This window comes from Lacerta agilis, chromosome 1 (genome assembly GCF_009819535.1).
Source record: "Lacerta agilis isolate rLacAgi1 chromosome 1, rLacAgi1.pri, whole genome shotgun sequence".
Classification (NCBI taxonomy): domain Eukaryota; kingdom Metazoa; phylum Chordata; class Lepidosauria; order Squamata; family Lacertidae; genus Lacerta; species Lacerta agilis.
In genome coordinates this window covers 69,588,023-69,606,945 of record NC_046312.1, presented here as the reverse complement: position 1 = coordinate 69,606,945, position 18,923 = coordinate 69,588,023, and the positions used below count along the sequence as shown (strand labels likewise).

Below are 18,923 nucleotides of genomic sequence, written 5' to 3'. Positions count from 1 at the left end.
GTCACCAATGAAATTATCTGTGTTTTATTGCTAAATTGTGCACTTGGAAATGAAGCTGAGTGCTGTCCAGCTGTTGACAGGACCTTCTCAGTATTGGGCCCTCATTTACAAAAATGCTCAGTGCAAAATAAGGTTCATCAGTCTTCCACATAGTTAGCATTCAAGAGGGCTTTTTAAGCATTGCTGACCACCTGGGCATTTGACAGCTGAAATACTTTTCTTTTTTGCAGCCTTGAAATCATTAGCTCTGAGGCAGTTTTCTTTAATGCATGCCCTTAATTGTATTGTTTTGCTGTTTGCTACACTAGGCTCCTTTTGGAAGAACGGGATACAAATTCAAATAAATAAATAATAAAAACTCACCGTCATTTGATAAACTTGTTAACATTTTTAGTGTAATGGGGCTGCAAACTCATATGTAGCCTTTGGGTATCTTACAGATGTGAAACTACTTTGCTTGCAACCACTAGCAGCTTTTTTCTTCTCCTTCTCTTTTTTAGAATAATACAGGAGGAGCTAGACAGATTTTATTTCTAGGATAGGTGTTGAGAAAACCAGTAAATGCCAAGAAAAGTTTAATTCTACTGGTACTTCTCTGTACCCATGATAAATGTTTGGGAATTGATTGGGCCTGCAGAGGAGAGTGTGATTTATTGTGGTTTTTGATCTTGGATCAAGGCTGCAATCCTAAATCCACTTTCCTGGAAGTAAGCGCCATTGAATTCAACAGGAATTATTTATAAGTGGACATGGTTAGGGCTGCAGGGTAAAACAAATATTAGTGTGACATGGCTGTTTGTTAAGCAACAACAACAAAAGTTTGGTATATTTCAGCTTAAGGTGGCACAATCTAGAGTATTATGTGAGTATAGCAGCAATGCCTTGAGATACTGAGGTTCAAGCATTCAAAAAATCAGGTTTTCTAATTTGCAAGAATTTAAGGATACTTGCACTCTGTACATGCTCATAAGCATATTCCCAGCACTTGAGTTAATGCGCAGAAAACAGACTCTGGGTTTGAGTGATGTCTGTAATGAAACCTTGGCAGGCAGGCAGAGGTAGGATTTACTTAATAGGGTGTGTACATAATGCAAGCTTTGAAAATGGTTTGTGAATTTAAACTGAGACCACAAGCAGCTGCTGTAGTTTTACGGCAGCCCATGTAATGCAAATAACACTGTAAATAGCAAGCCAATAATGGTCCATATTAGTTTCTCTAGTGAACAGCATAATAAAATATTTAGAGAAGTAAACTGCTAGTAAAATTGGCAGAGGATGTTGTCTGGCAGGGTCTTGGGGAGGGAGTGCTTTGTGTAACTCCTTATCTGAATTTTGTGTTTTTGAGAACCACTTGTTACAAAAATGCCCTCAAAGGTGGAGTCCTTTGATAACTCATAAGGTTGGCAGCTTGGCAAATTACCAGGCATGAGAGTCAAATGCATATTGTTGGTATAAAACAGCCAGCATTGTGGGACACAGTTGTTTTTTTTTAAAAAATCCCTTGATTAACAATGGATTTGTACAAATGTGCACTCTGAAACCTCTGAAATGTGCTGAAAAATAGAGGAGGGGGAGTGAGAATCTTGAGACTGGATCATAGTTGTAGTCCTAGGAAGAAAAACAGCCCAATAGAATCACAAATGCATTATATTTAAGAAAAAGGAAACAGAGGAATGAAAGAGGCCCTGATTTTGAAGGGGAAGAGGTGAGGGAAATGATTAGGAAGTGTTCTTCTCAAGCTAATCGGTTTCTTTCTGCTTAATGAGATGTATACTTTAGCACGAGACAATCAGGAAGAGGAGCCAAAGTGACAGATCACCACCTTTTGCATTTATTTATTTTTTAATATCAGCAATGCTTGAGGAATTTGATATTTCTGTATTCCAATACGAACTGACCAAATGCACTCAGCTCAAGCTCAATGTGTGGATCAAAAAATAGTTATCATTCCAATTTTGCACATTTCTGACATTTGTGGTGCAGTATTTGGCCAAGAAAGCATCAAAATACCGGGAAATTTAAAAATGAATATCTTTTAAAATTAAAAAAAATGCATATCTTGAGAGAAAATATGTTGAAAATGCATATATTGTAAGAGCACATGTTGAAAAATACACATTTGATTACTAATTTTTGTGCAGATTTTTCTTAAATAAACATTTTCACCTACTGCACATATGATGTCAGGTGTGGGGCAGGTAGAGACATGTCTGCCAGTGCACAACTGGGAGCCTTAAAATGTGCTCCTGATTGTACATTGCCAAGGGAGGCTCATTGTCACTATGAATAAGCTGATCTGTGGTGAGAGCACGGCAGCCGTGGGGAACTTGGTCACACAGTTGATTCCTGCAGAAAGCAGGTTTGGCGCCATCACCTAGCAGTTGACAAGCATTTGACATCAGGCCTCATTTGGCTTGGATTTAATTTGGTACCGCTGCTTGCCATGCTGCAAAGGAAAAACCATTTGCCTCACACCACTGCAAGTTCACCACATAGAGGTAACCATATATGTTATATGGACAAGTTGGGGACATGCCATTTTTTTGGGGGGGGGGGGCGGCGGGATATTGAAGAGTATCGGAATAGAGTGCCGAAAAGGGGAATGTAAGGTACACGTGAAAGCCTGGTTTAGCAAATATTTGTCAAAAAAGTGGGTCACTAAAACAGTGGCCTTGCTCAAATGAAACTGAGTTGAGTAGACTGAGCTTCACCTTTTGGTCCCCACCCCCTGCCTGACGGCCTTTATAATAGTGCAGCCTGCAGCTGATTCCCAGTTCTGAGGTGTTATCTGAACAACAGGAGGCCTTAATTAGCTCAGGATCACTGGACATGGTTAGTCCTTTTCTGTCTTCTCACTTACGCATATTTTTGCCCTAAGCATCAAGACTTTCAGATGCAAATCTTTCCACTGCTGTTCTTTTGCTGGCCTGTAGTTCTCCTCTTAAAAAAGAAAGAAAGAGGAAGTCTATAATAAAAATACATTTAGCAGAGCATAGAGACTGTGTTGAGTCTCTCTCTGTGTGTGTATTTAACCTTCATGCTTAATTGTGTAACCCATTATAAAGTGTTGATGCTTTGTTCCTAAATTCACTACATGAGGTGCTGTGCATTAAAGTGTATTTATACTTTTTCGGATTAATTAGCTGTGACCTTACGAACTGCTGTCCTTGTTTAATTGGTGTCTCCAAAGCACAGTAATGGCATAAATCATCTGATAATGAGATTCAGAGCTGGTTGCAGACATATATAATAGCATCGCATTGATAATAGCAAATGAGATTTGTTGATTCTACATTGGGTTATAGCTAGGGTTGCTACCTCTTTTGGGAGGGGCTTGCTCCCGTGCCTTTAATAGCAGCCCAGAAATTAAGAAGGTAATACCTTGACTCATTACTTATATCAGTTCCCAGAAAAGTTACATTTGTTGAATTTGTGTCACATGTAGCTCTAAAAGCAGGGTTGGAGAGGAGGCGGGAATGCCAATTCTTACTGTAGCAGAGATTACGCACCTAGAAGTAGATGTTTTGAATGGTGGGGACTTGGCTGAAATGTATGAGGGTGCTGAAGTACGAAGCTGCCTGCATTCAAATGTAAGAAACCAATGGCAAATGTCAGGGTCACATGATTCTTTCCCCCTTCACCTACTACAGTTTCCTAAAGCACTTTGAGTTTCTTGACAAGCCACAGTTTGCTGTTCCATGCAAACATACTATGCTATGTTGTTATGCTCAGACCACAGTTTGTCACATTTGATTGTGAAAAGTGAAGGAAGAGCAGGAGGAGGGAATAGCTCACCACAGCTCATTCAAACAGTGCCAAGCTATTGTTTGGGATTATATTTTAGTTAGAGCAACCAGTGTGGTGCTATAGCAGAAGCACCCTTCACAGACCCACGTTACTGCCGATTACCAGGGCAGGAGAGTGGGGCGTTTAGAGTTGTGTGGACACACCAGTGGAGCCCAATTTGGCACTCCTGCTAGTGTGCCCATTCAGCCTCAACCTTGCCACCACTCTCCTCTGCCTATACCCCATCCATTCAAGTGGGAACAATTCAGTATCCTCCATGGCACCATCTAACTGCGTTGGTTGCTCCTGCAAATTTAGTGCAGTCAATAGTTCACATCAAGAAAGGGCGAAATCTTCACATGCTAGATAATTGTGTATTTTGGGGTAAGTTAGGATACAGGTATTTGGGGGGGGGGACATGATACCTGATTATTTAGAAATGAATTCTAAAGTTGTAAACTGGCAGATACCTCATAAATTACCAGTTTAACATTTGAGTTTGAGATGTTTTGAATGTTTGGTGTTCAACCCCCAGGCAGCCCTTAGCAGTGCTTTGTTTCTAGAACAAAAAAGGTGCCTTTACTCTGGGCAGTTGCCCTGGGTGCAAAATTTCCTTGGGGCAGGGAAAAACAATTACCGTACTTTTCCGTGTATAAGATTAGGTTTTTTTTTTTACTTAAAAATAATGTTAAAAGGGGGGTAGTCTTATACATGGGGGCATTCTCCCCCCATTTTCTTAATTTTGAGTCCCCCAAAATAGGGAGCATCTTATACATGGGGGCGTGTTATACACGGAAAAAAACGGTACATGTAATGCGATTACATGTTTTACCGGCACTTCATTAAGATCTTGGTATATAGTTATTATAGGATGCATGGTAATTAAATGCTGCAACGCCATACCTTTTCCTGTACTCTCATTACCTGACTATGCATGCCTATTTTCATCACGGGTTCACACCATCCAACATCCTGCTGGGACACAGGCTTGCACCTCCTTCCCCAAGCCTGGGAAGCATTTGCCCAGCTCAGGGAAGGAGGCGAGATGCTCTGACGGGGTTCAGAGAGCCCTCCCGCCACCTTCCCAAAGCCCGTCCGACTTTGGGAAGGAGCCAGCAAGGTTACAGGATCCTTTCAGAGCCTTATGCCTCTTTCCCCAAGCCCAGGAAGCGTTTGCCCAGAGATCTCTCATGCCTCCTTTGTCCCCAAAAGATGGCAATACAGTCATACCTCATGTTATGTTCTTTCAGGTTGCGTTCCACGATGACCCGTAAGAACCAAAAAGTGTTACTTCCAGGTTTCGCCGCATGCTCAGTAGCGCTAAATCGTGCTTCGTGCATGCACACAAGCACCAAATCGCACTGCGCACCTGTGCAGATACAGCACTTCAGGTTGCGGGCTTTTCACGTTGCGAACAGGCCTCTGGAATGGATCCTGTTCGCAACCAGAGGTACCACTGTACTGCATACTTTTGCGTATAGCCAGGAAAAAACCCACTGGCCCTCAGGTTGAAAAGTGGTTCTGCATGCTTTACTAATTTTGCACATTTAGTTAACGTGTGGAGAAATTACAGAAACTTATGGCATGTTTGTATATATTTTTTTACCTCATGGGGACTGTATATGTGGGAGCAGGGAAGCGGCAGCCCAAAATGGCTTTGGGTTTCAGAGCAGTATTAGGTTGCTTAAAAACATGCAAAAAAATTATGGTACATCACCTCCCCAAGATAGTTATTTGCCAGCCAGCTGCAAAAACTCCCAACCACTAGCTATCAAACTATTCTGCCCAGCCCCCAATCAAACAGGTGAGGTATGTCTGGTCTCTATTAGCCACCCGCCATGAATGCTCATTTAAGCAAGCCTTAGTGGCTGATGTTTCCATTTATTAGTGTATTTAAATTATATGTATACCATAGATTCTTAGATAAATGAACCCAAAAGATGGATAGCTCAGTTGGTTAGAGCATGGTACTGATAATGTCAAGGTTGCAAGCTCAATCCCCGTAAGGGACAGCTGCATATTCCTGCATTGCAGGGAGTTGGACTACCGGTAGATAATCCTCAGGGTCCCTTCCAACTCTGAGATAAAACTTATCTGTCTCATGATTTCAGCATCTCTAACAGGGATGGGGTATCATGGCCCTTCCAGATGTTGTTGGCTACCCAATTCCCACCACCACCGGCCATTGGCAATGCTCTCTGGGGCTTCTGGGAGCTGTAGTTCAGCAGTAGCTCGAAGGCCCAGGTTCCCTTACCTTTATATCCTGCTTATCTGATGAAGTTGCTTCCCATGTTTCAGTAATATAATACTGGGGAAAGGGCTGAAGCTCAGTGGTAGAGCATCTGTTTTGCATGCAGGAAGCCCCCGGTTCATTCCCTGTCACCTCCAGGAATAGCCAGGAAAGATTCCCTGCCTGGAACCCTGGAGAGTTGCTGCCAGTCAGTGCTAACAACACTGACTAAATGGACCAAAGGTTTGACTCAATACAAGGAAGCTTCGTATGCTTCCCCTGATAAAAAAGCGGAAAAGTATTTTAAAACATTTCCACAGTGCGTAGTGTCTCAGAGTCAGATTGACAGGTGAAAGACCACAAAAGGGTCTTTCAAAAGTAATATAATTTTGAAGGTGGGAAAGCTTTTGCACATGAAGTCTTTGCAACTGCAATTCTGAGGTTTACCAGGCTCCTGGAAACGAATGCATTTTTTTACTTGCAGTTCCATCTTTCAAAATTATCAGTTGTGAACAATTCAGTGGGAGTAGTACAGGATTTCGATCCAAGCTTAGTGCTTTTGTATTCATGTCTATTTTCAGGGCAGCGTTACTGGTATCCATGCCCATGTTCTGGAAAGAAAATAAGGGCTTTGCAACAAAGTGCCTTTTGTTTTCTCGAGAACTAAAACAGCTGCATACAGACCAAACAATAAAAATAAACTCCTGCGGAACTACCTTCTAACACACGGGGGTTCTGGAGAGAGGAAACCAGGGATATTTAGAGGTATAAAGTGACTCATTGTGCTAGCAAAAGAATGTTATAAGGCAAGCCTGTGGCTTGGAGTTGCATCTGTTACCTTTCTAGTCAGTACTGACGGGCATTTAGGAAGGGGAGCTGGGGGCAGGGGCTTAAATTGAATAATGCCTAATACTGACTGCATTGTACTAGACTAACTTGCAGCCCACTCCACAAGATACGTAGACCAAAGAACTTGGATTCAGTCCCAAGGCATTCACTATTGAATTTTAACCTATGGAGACTGAAAGCAGCATTTCTTTACTTTTTGTTCATTTGCATTGCGTTCAACATTGAAAAAGCACATCTAAATGTTTTCTATTAACTTATGTTGGCATGCATAACAAAAAGCAATTTATCTTTAAAAAAAAGTCATACACACACACACACACACATCTCAGTCTTGTATCATGTTTGCCTTTCTGACAGTTTATAGATGCCAGCAATGGATAAGGTTGCTACGTGAAACGGAAAACAATGAAATATGTATTTCTCTTGGTATTCACTGTCCGAAAAGTACATCTGTGTAAAATGTTTATCTTAAATGGGTAGAAAGGATTCCTCCCCACCCCATAAATGAATCAAAATGTCTCTTAAGTTAAGAGGAATATATATATATATAGAGAGAGAGAGAGAGAGCGCGCCATTTAGTGATTATTTTCTTTGCTTACACTTTTCTTCCTCTTGTGTCTTTTAGGTCAGTTTCATGAATTCAAAAGAAACTTACCAGTGATTTCTGGGTGCCTGGGCTGGTTTTCTTGTGTATTTGTAAGTACTGATATGTTTTATGATTACTTTGTACATTAAAGGAAGTCTCCCCCCCCCATCTTTATGTGCTTTACAGTATTTGTAAAAAATAAATAGAAATGAGGTGTTGATGTTCATATTTTGCTGCTGTGAAAAGAAAGGGGTACTAGTGAGTGCCTTCACAAAAACCACGGTGTATTTATAGATATATATTAAAAGGTTACATGTTGATTTTCCACCTGTAGTGTACAACACACATACACGGTTGAAATAAATAGCCTAAAACTTTGGGTGCAATCATACCTGCTCCATGCATGGAACATGCTGTGGAGACCTTTTCTCACTGCGCCCCCACTGCCCCCAACGGCATCTTCATGCCTAACCACTGCTGCTTTCTGCACACGCTACATTGCAACCAGACTATTAACTTCAAATTGGGCCCTTGTGTGTCTCGTACTGAAGCACTCAGCTACTGACTCCTCTTCAGGATCTGCATGCCATGCTGCTCCACCTTTTGCTGAGGGTAGCCTATATCACAGTTATACTGATGCCTCATTGAGAGGTAAGGACTCATTGTCTGCCTCAGCTGCCTAGCAGCAATGTAATACTTAGATGAGCCAAAATAGTCCAGGTGCTCAAGCTAAATAAGAGAGTTAGGATTTGATGGAGGTACTTTTAAATTGATATGCCTGCATTCTGCATAAAGCAGAGGTGGGGGAATGTTTGGCCCTCCAGGGAGTTGGACTGGATGGCCCTTGTGGTCTTTTCCAACTCTATGATTCTATGTTGTTGGATTACAACTCCCATTGTCGAGGGTTGAAGTTCAACAACGTCTGAAGGGCAACAGGTTACGCACAGCCGGATGATACCCTTCTCACAAATGTTCTTTACTTACCCTGTTCACAACATGGAATAATTAAACTGCAATCCTCTGAACATTTCCTTGAGAGTAAGCCCTATTGAATTCACACTACGCAGCATATTTAGAATGTAGAATTCAAATAAAAATCCCATTTCGAAACATGGATCTACATACAGTAAAGAATATTCCCAATCTCTTTTATAATTTGTGTTTGTGTAATGGGGGGGGGGGATGAGCAAATCATTTACATGGACACTAGAATTTTCAAAGGGTGCTTCCAGATGGGAAAACAGGTTGTCCAGATACTGCAATTGGATTGTTGGCAACATTTCTTTTAAATTTATGGGGACTTTTTTTATCTCCAAAAAGAGTAAATCCAGATTAAATTAGGGATGGGATATGGGATAGCATTTTGATTCCAACAACCTTGTATGGATGCTGCAAAAAATGACATGCAGGAGAAGCACCCACCTGTCTGAAAGCACCTGAATTATGAATGCACAGGTTCATATATTAATAACCTGTGGTGTGAAACATTGAATATGTTTTCAGTTGAAAGAATCGTGTGTGTGTGTGTGTGTGTGTGTGTGTATTTAATCATATTTGCTTAACTTGGAATGAAAACAAAAAACGAGTCCTGAACACTGACCCCTCAAAAAAGGCAAGCTGACTGAGGAAGAAATGTTGACCTATTAAATATCAACCCTGCATTTTTCTACATGTGGGTTTCTTCCTGGTTTTGGTCAAATGAGAAGACATATGTGATCAAGCAAACAGCTTTCAGGTTACAGCGAACAGGCTGTGTGGTTCATATATCGAATAATGAAGCATTATATGAAACAAGACTGATATTTAGTCTGTGCAAAGTTAACAGCAAAAGTCTAATTGACTTAGGATTTTATCCAAGTGAATTTCTTTAAAACAGTTGAGACCAGAATGTGATGTGTGTCTACTTGGAAGTAAGTTCCCCATATTCAGTTGGGCTTCCCTCCAAGTATGCTTTAGGATGGTGGCCTAAGACACATTGATAGGGTCATGAAACAAATCTTACATTGCAGCTGATAATCATTGCTCTGTTGTTGAAAGGGTTTATTTAAGCTGTGCTTTGTCGTTCATGTATACATGTCATCATGAGGTCCTGCAGTTGTTAAGGGATGAATATTGCACTTGTGAACCAACCTTCACGTAATATATGTTGCCCTATTCAGGCATTCATCATCATCAAGGTTAAATCAACACAAGAGAGAGGAAAGCAGGAATGAGTGGGCTAGCTTTGTGCTTATCCCATTGTTGTCACCTTCCACAACTTGTTGATTTTGATTTTCTAGGGACCCTTTCATGTTTTCATGGGTGTATTCTGTTACATGAAATTCAGGGAACAATAGTGCATTTGTGGAGGAATTATAATGAATCACCCACAAACTATTCCAATGTATTAGTTGTTCTGTGATGCTTTCCCAATGTTATCACATTATTGCCATCTTGAGGGACACTCTTGCGCTATAGTACAACAACAAGCAAAAAAGTGGCAAGATTTCAGCAGGAGGTTATGGGATGATTGGAAGCAGTATGGCCATTGCAAAATAAGATGAACTCTTGAATGGGGCTTGAATCACACTATTTTTTGTAGTTTTGTAGTATTTTGTAGTGTTTTGTTGTATTTTGTATTTTGTGTGTGTTTTATTGTTAAAATTTAATAAATTCTTAATCTCAAAAAAAACCCGAATCACACAAATAAGTACCGGTAATAAGAAACTGTTCCTCCCAGTGAGTTTACAGAGCCAGTGTGATATAGTTGTTAGAATTGTTAAGACTAGAATCAAGGATACCCAGTTTCAAATCCCCACTCAACCACAAAGATCACAAAGTGACTTTAGGCTGAGAAATAGTGACTGCTGCTACTAACTTGCAATTTGTGCTGCAAATTGTCAGGTCTTTTGCTTCATAGTGTGTGTTTCTTATCTCTGCTTGTTTCTGCTGAGTTGTTTTGTATCCTATCTTTAGAGGCATGGTGTTGGGCAAATACAAACATTTATTCAAAAGGTACATTTATTGAATGAAGGAGAACTACCGGTACTAGAAGGCTAGTAAATCAAGAGTGAGATAAATTGGCGTGGTTTTTTTGTATTTTGCAATTACATAGTATGTATGTTTTTTAATGGTCTAAAAATGAAAGAGGATGTTTGGTCACAGAAATTTCAAATTAGTGGAAACTGGTGGAAAGTATTTTTCAAGATAACGTAGCCATGCATATAGAAGAAAAAGCCTTGTTGAAGAGGAGCCAGCATGGCTTCTGCAAGGGCTAGTCCTGATGCATGAACCAGTTAGTTATTTGAGGGTGTCATCAAGCATATAGAAAGAGGTGATCTGGTTGATATAGCGTTTGGACTTTCAAAAACTTTTGATAACATGCAGTAACCAAATAATTAGTTAAGTAGCAGGAATAAATGGTCAGTCTCCAAATGGAAAAATGGAGAAAGGCTTGTCCCCCAAGGTTTGGTATTGGGACCTGTGCTTTTTAACTTGTTCATAAACAAGCAGTGAGGTGGAAAAGTTTGCTGACAATACTCCACTCCCCAATCTTGCGGTCTGGGCCTGTTGGCTGCATTCAGCCCCATGCCTCAAGGATGGCCCTGTTTATCCTTGGAAAGGAAAGGGCACTCTCCCTAAGTGACTGATTCATATACCTTTGTTAGTGAGGGAGTCTTTTAAAAAAAATAGTCTTATTATTATTTAACCTCTGCTGTGGTATAACTTTATACTTTGGCATGGTTTTAGAGGAATTCCTGTTAAGGCAAATAACTGGTATAGAACTGACATCTTAAAATCTTTAGTGCAAATCAAGATTTCAGAAAGCTAGGTCAGGAATACATTTGATCAGGGGTCAGCAAACCTTTTCAGCAGGGGGCTGTCCCTCAGACCTTGTGCGAGGCTGGACTATATTTTGAAAAAATATATATGAGTGAATTCATATTCAGCCAGTGTGGTGTAGTGGTTAAGAGTGGTAGACTCGTAATCTGGGGAACTGGGTTCGTGTCTCCACTCCTCCACATGCAGCTGCTGGGTGACCTTGGGCTAGTCACACTTCTTTGAAGTCTCTCAGCCCCACTCACCTCACAGAGTGTTTGTTGTGGGGGAGGAAGGGAAAGGAGAATGTTAGTCGCTTTGAGACTCCTTCGGGTAGTGAAAAGCGGGATATGAAATCCAAACTCTTCTTCTTCTTCTTCTTCTTCTTCTTCTTCTTCTTCTTCTTCTTCTTCTTCATATGACCCACAAAAAACCCAGAGATGCATTTTAAATAATAGCACACATTCTACTCATGTAAAAACATCAGGCAGGCCCCACAAATAACCCAGAGATGCATTTTAAATAAAAGGACACATTCTACTCACGTAAAAACATGCTGATCACCAGACCGTCCGCGGCTGGATTTAGAAGGCAATTGGGCTGGATCCGGCCCCTGGGCCTTAGTTTGCCTACCCATGCATTTGATGGCATTTTATGGATTTAATAATTATATACTACTTTCTGTAGGGTAGCCCTTGAATGGAATCTTATTGAGTGAAATTTACTGAACAGGTCAAGATGGTAGATTGTCTAATTCTCCCCCTTTCCCTCTTTGGAGTGTGCATGTAAGTATGTGTGCGCGTGTACACACCCCCTCCCAATATTTCAAGAGTGGATTGATTCATCTCCAGATATAAAAACAAAATCACTTAGCGCAAGCCATTCATTCATCATAGAAGATGGTGCAGTAAAAGGTTAACTGCTCAGTGGATGGATGAGATCTGCTATAAATAACTGTGCTGTTTAGAGGCCTGGCGATATAAGTTTACGGCAGGTAAAAGAGAGCTTTTACCCACTTAGCACAATGTTTGATAAAGATAGTACTATAAAAACATCTGTGTGTCTGATTGGAAAGAAAATGCACCTCTTAATGAAACATGTAAAGTATGTGCAATGTGAAAATAGGTGAAAAGGGTGGTTTTTTTTTAATTTAAAAAAGAACAACTTAAATTTAAATCCATGTTACAACAGTACCTGACTATTTCAAACAGGCTGCTGACTTCTCTCTTTAAAAATTTAAAACCATGAAGGCAAATTCCAGAACTGTTGTTGTGTTTGGCTAAAGTTCTACTCACAGGCTACATACTTTAATTCCACATATGCCAATGAAGAAGAAGAGGAGTTTGGATTTGATATCCCGCTTTTCACTACCCGAAGGAGTCTCAAAGCGGCTAACATTCTCCTTTCCCTTCCTCCCCCACAACAAACACTCTGTGAGGTGAGTGGGGCTGAGAGACTTCAGAGAAGTGTGACTAGCCCAAGGTCACCCAGCAGCTGCATGTGGAGGAGCGGAGACACGAACCCAGTTCACCAGATTACGAGTCTGCCGCTCTTAACCACTACACCACACTGGCTACTGGGATTTAAGTAGCCTTTACCCAGGGTTGCTGCTTTAGGCCATAATCCTGTATGCATAGAACAGTTTATGAGCTGCTTCTCATTGAGGTCCAGTGGAATCCGCTTGTCGTACACTACTCTCCTTCTGTTTTTTGTTTGATTTGACTCTGCCCGGCACTTTGCAACGTGACATGACTGTAACCCCTAGCCATCCCATGCTTAACATTAGCATGCCAAGCATCCTGCTGTTTCTCAGTTACCTCTATTTCTGCTTCTGCTTTGACTACTCCAGGGGGATGACTATAAGGGTCTCAACTCCAAGGGAATGACGTATCAAAGGACTCATTGTACCTGGCATAGATATGGTATGTCAGGTGGAAGAAGAAACAGTAGTAATGAGTCCTACAAAAAGCCACTCCACACTCTATTTATGAATTTGTGGCCCTTCTGTTGTAGGTAAAGAAGACAGGAAAGTCAAGGTGGAGCGAGTTATTTTTTGATATGAATATCAGTGGGGAGCAACATACTTGATCAGCTGCAACTGTTCTCTTACTCTGTTTTAATAAGTTGTGTTACTAAGTTGCAATTATTTAAGCCTTGGTGCTCCCTGTTTTACCCCATTGCTCCCTGTTGCTCTTCTGAAATGGGCCAGCTGGCTCAGGATACAGAAGTAAAGCATGCAGAAGACAAAGTAGGAATATACCGGTAACGCAATGACTGGGGAGACAGCCTTCTCCATGGTGGTGTCCCACCTGCGGTTTTTCTGGTGCCTACATTGTTAACTTTTTGGTGGTGAGCAGAGTAGACCCTAGTTTTATTCTGCTTTGACCAACTGTTTAAATTTTGTATGTTATACTAGTATATTTATATTTATATTGTATTTGTATTGTAGATACATTCTTAAATTTATTTTTATTGTGTGAAAGCCACTCTGGCATACTTTATTTGAAAGGTGCAGTAACTGTACAACTTCCCCATGTATACAGTACACTGTAACAGATTGTGCAGAAACCTGCCCGTTCAGATGTACGCAAGCTTTGTTTCTGGAGCTTAAAAGAAGAGCGATTTATCAGTTTCTTTATTTTCATTACCAGGTTTCATGTGGACATGAATCTTTATAGTCAGTTTTGTTTTCTTTATCTGTTAGAGAAACTTACTCTATTTCTTTGTTATGTTGTACGTTGTTCCTACAGTTACAGGTAGGTAGCCGTGTTGGTCTGCCATAGTCAAAACAAAAGAAGAAGTGTGCATGCACACGAAAGCTCATACCAAGAACAAACTTAGTTGGTCTCTAAGGTGCTACTGGAAGGATTTTTTTTTATTTTTTATTTTGTTGTTCCTGCAGTAATACTACATCAAGTGCTTGCCCCTGAACTTGCTTCCTCCCCTAATTCAACTTGTATTTTTTTGGTCACCCCCACCTCCACACCAATCTGTTGGAATTTTTTTTGGGGGGGGGGGGAAGCTTGAAAAACAAACAAAGATACTGTGATTCAGAGAATGTGTGCCAAACTATGGAATATGGCAGGTTTGAACTAATTTTATTTGGGTCATTTGGGTTGGCTAGGGAATGTGTGCAAATCTGAAAACAGTTCAAAATATTTTGGAATGACAAGCAATCTGCAATGAGTGGCAATCCGTTTCTTCCTACATTACGAATTTCTTAAAATAAATAAATTGCTTTTGGTAATTCACGTACATCCAATGTAGGTGTAGACATTTGAATTATAAATGGTTTCTTGGTAAAATATCAGACTGTGAATCTTCATCTTATATTTGGTAGGGTAAATAAAAAATTAGGGAAAATGAAATAATGTGATGGTTCTTTTACACAATAAGGGTTATGTAAATTGTTACATCTCTTTTTAGTTCTTTTTGCTTGTCTTTGTAATTTTGTTATAATTAGTGATGAAGTGTTGCATTGGCTGCACACACACGTTTTATCTAATTTTATTTTTAACAAAAATAACAAAAATTGTACTTTCTTTTTAATGTTTAATACTTCTTGAGCTTAAAACAAGATTGGGGAGAATATAATAAATACATATATGCAGCCATTATATCATTACATAATGCAAATAAGATGTAACAAACATGTTACAAGAATAAACTAAGGAAACAAAAAAAAAATAATAGTTTATTTATGTAGCCTACTGGTATATACAGATGCTCATAGTTTTTCTCTTCTAATTTTTTTTTGACTTGCGACTCCAAAGTTAGCCTGAAATATATTTCAAATCCCTTATTACTTAACATGGATGGTGCTTTGGGTGGCTATGTAAAGATACAAGTGCACACAAGTTACCTTTAGGGAATCGACTTTGCTTTATTCAGAATGGCCATATCCCATAATTTTACACATATTCTATGATCATCTGATTGATTTTCCAATACTTTATGTAAACAATTCTAGCTACCACACTCATATAAAATAGGCCACCTATTATCTGAAATGCATACCTGACTTGGATACCTTAAGGATGCCTTCTATCATATCAGCCTGCATGGGAATTCAGATCTTCCACAGAGGCCTTTCTCGAGAGTTGCAAAACTGAAGGGGGTGCCAAAAAGGGAGAGGACTTTTTCATGAGTGCTTCCCAGATTTTGGAATTCCCTCTCCAGGGAAATTTGTCTGGCACCTACAGTGTTCTTTTTTAGATGCCAGGTTAAAAGTGTAAGTGTGTGTGTAATCAGGCAATTTAATTGAAATGATTTTTTTAGATCTAAGGGGAAAGCAGTGTATTTCAAACACTGGAGCTGAGTTAATCCAGTCCACTGAATTTGGAATGTGTGAAGGTTTGTGTTTTATAGGATCTAGTTATTGTTTCTCATTAAGAATTGTGCTTATTGCTGCTACAATTTATTTCCAAAATCTCATCACTTGTTTACCATGCTAGCAATGGTGATAAAAATCTCCTTGCTGTTTGTCATGTTTCCAACTATTTTCAGAACAATCCGGCTGCATATTTGATGCTTTTACTAGAGTCATATACTGCTGCATCATCAAAAGTGGCTTCTTAACTTTCTCGAGTCTCTTAAACTGAGTAATCCTATTTTATACAGTTTGTCTTCCCACCTGCCTTTGCCTTATGTTCAGTATTCACTATTGGATAGGGCACTTTTTAAGTTTTAATTGCAAAATTTTGTGTCCTCTGTACCTAACAGTATAGATGTACTTGGCTACCATTGAAGAAGTTAAACCCAGTCCCCCCCATATTCTAGAGTGAGATTGTTCCAAAAAGAAGCCATTTATAGTATCAGTAAGCTGCTTCTCCAAACCATGTACAGATGTGTCATTCAGCCAGTTAATATCGGGGTTGTTGAAATCATCCATTATTATATTTTTTCTCTGGCAGATTTTGCCACTTCATTAATATCTTTCAACATACTGAGTTGCTTGGCTGCTTCTTCTTTTACATGGCTTATATCATATCATGCCATCACAGCACATTCTGCAGTTTCAAGTTAATTGCTCAATTAACAGGGGTATTCATAAAGTGCTAGGAAAATTCCACAACTAATGATTTGGACAATTTCAAAATAGGTTGGTATTTCATAGTTTTAAATGTCAGGCATGCCAGTATATGCAGGCACAGGATCATCTAAGCTTTGAACTCTTATGTAGGTATAGAGACTAGAATTTGTGAGGGGAGTGTTCAGCACCACCCCTTCCTTGTATTGGGGAGTTCTTCTGCGGCCACCTTTTTAACCTCCTGGATTCCTGGGGAACAAAATTAAAAATATAAATGGACTCCTCAGTTGCTTATGGTTGTGTTTTACCAGAATGAAAGAATAAGCTACATAAATAGGCTTTTGTAATTTACCATCTTGGTCTTGGTGAGCTTTGTGATGGTTTCTTGTCAGTGCTTTTGACTGGATGCTTGAATGTATGAGAACCATTGTTTATAAGTCTCTTGCATCCTTTTTTTTTGCATTTGCCACATTGCCTGGATATTGGAGGTAGCGGATACCATTATTCAGTGACAACATGCTATTTTACTGGAGGAGAAAGACACACACACCCCTTGGGGATATGACAATTGTGTCTGTAGATTCTTTGCCGAATCTAAAAACATTTTCATAAGTACCACAAAGGAGTAGGGTAGAGGGCATAGACACACAGCTCTAAAAAAAGGTAAATACCTGTAATGTTAATGCTTCCATACAAATTATCACTGAAAGACACTTAATACTGGTCATAATCTGAAGTAAGCAAAAATAAAACAATGGTCCAGAAACATCCTGTGATCTAGCCAAACATAAGCACATTTAGTAAAAGGTAAAGTTAAGCCCCAATGAACAAAGTGAGCCATACTTCTGGTTAAACGAGCACAGGATTCGGATTGGTAGTCTGGCATTTGTAATTTGAAGTATCTGCTTCAGTCCAGGTACAGTCATACCTTGAGTTGCATACGCTCCGTGTTGCGTACATTCAACTTACGGACCTCCGCAACCCGGATGTCCTCCCCAGATTGCGCACAGGTGCACAGAAGTGTTCTGTGTACTTCGCGCATGCGCAGAAGCGCAAAAATGTGCGAACTTCCTTTGGGGGGGGCGTTCGTGTTAAGCACGCCCGTGTTACATAGCGCGATCCGGAACGGATTGCGTACGTAACACGAGGTACCACTGTAACTGGAATTACACCTGTGCTTAAGGATTACATGGATCTCTAAACAATGCTTTGCAAGGAATCATCAGGGTCAGGAAAGTAATAATAATATGTGTAAAATGCTAGTTGCTGCAGTGATATTCAGGTTGTCTTCTCAGGGCTGTTTTTGTAATCTCATAGATACCTCAAGGACAACACAATTTACATGGTCTAACAAAAAAGGAAAAGAGAAAAAAAGAATTATATTATCCCTTTTGGGCATGCAACAAACTACCATTAACATTTTTTCATCGGTATTCTTTTTAGAGTTTTCTAAACTGAACACTACAATGCTAACAGCTTATTTTTATAAAGAGGTTATTACAGTACTTTCACATCTTTATAGTACTGTAGTAAAGCTGAATTTACTACTATAGTGAAGGTAGAGTGAGGCTAAAGCCAGAGTCAACATAAAAATGATTCAACACCCTTTGCAGATAGGGCGGGGGAAAGACCTTCTTGACTTGAGATCTGATACTGTACATAGCTAGAGGGCAGTTGTTTAAGGGTTGCCAATAAAACGTGCACACCACTGACAACAGCTGCTTTCTTAGTGGTTCAGCATTGAATACTGAAAAGTGAGGGATGCCTTTTCTTCTCTGTAAATACTTGATTAACATCAAATGTTTAATAAGAGTCACATGCACAAATGGAAAAGAGAAACTATCCTCAAGATTAAGTGTCTGAGACTGGCTGGGAACAAATCCAAATACCTGATTTTGTACTGTTGTGCCTACAAATTACTCTTTTAAGTATTGTGGTGTAAAACCTTTAAGGTGCTCCTTTTAATTTGAGCGTGCTGACGAGGAAATATAGATTTGTTTACGTGTATAGAATTAAAGTAAACTTGTGCACTGGGAATTGGCAAATCATGTTGAGACCAATCCAGTGCGGAAATTGATCTTATTATACTGCATGGGGATGATGCCTGATCCTCTCTAATATGTGAGGGCAGCACATGACACAAGCAAGGACTTGTCACAATACATATGTCAGAATCCCCCCCCCCTTCCTAGAGTACAAGAGAAAAAGTAGAGAAAAAACTGGGCACTGTGCTGAATTATTTGGCTTGGGTGGAAGCTGTGTTCACCTCTGTTTGCGCATGCTTCTTCTTCATGTTCTATTGCAGCCTTCCGTAATCACATGCCCCATTATCCTTGACATTGGCCATGTTGGCTGGTGATGGTGGGAGTTGGAGCCCACCACATCCGGGAACTCAAGCCTGGGGAAGGCTGTTCTAGCATATTCCATACCAAGTAACTTGCATAATACACTTGCATTCAGAATTATGTAAGGGAGCATGGTCCCACACTGTTCTGCCTTGGTCAGACCACACCACTGTCCAGTTCTATGCAGCACAATTTAAGAAGGATATTGACAAGCTGGAACGTGTGCAGAGGAGGGCAACCAAGATGATAAAGGGTCTGGAAACCAAGCCTTATAAGAAGTGCTTGAAGGAGCTGGGTATG

General features: G+C 40.0%; 1 protein-coding gene across 7 annotated transcripts in view; it reads left to right on the top strand.

The window, feature by feature from the left end:
• Positions 1-18,923, top strand: part of SOX6 (SRY-box transcription factor 6) — a 413,675-nt gene that overhangs the window by 58,340 nt on the left and 336,412 nt on the right. For 6 of the 7 annotated variants that reach the window (XM_033153469.1, XM_033153452.1, XM_033153460.1 and 3 more), the window contains exon 2: positions 7,491-7,561. The exons of the other annotated variant lie outside the window; for it this stretch is intronic. The gene's annotated coding sequence lies outside the window, so the exon portion shown is untranslated. The remainder of the gene's footprint in view (positions 1-7,490; positions 7,562-18,923) is intronic. 7 annotated transcript variants of the gene reach the window in all.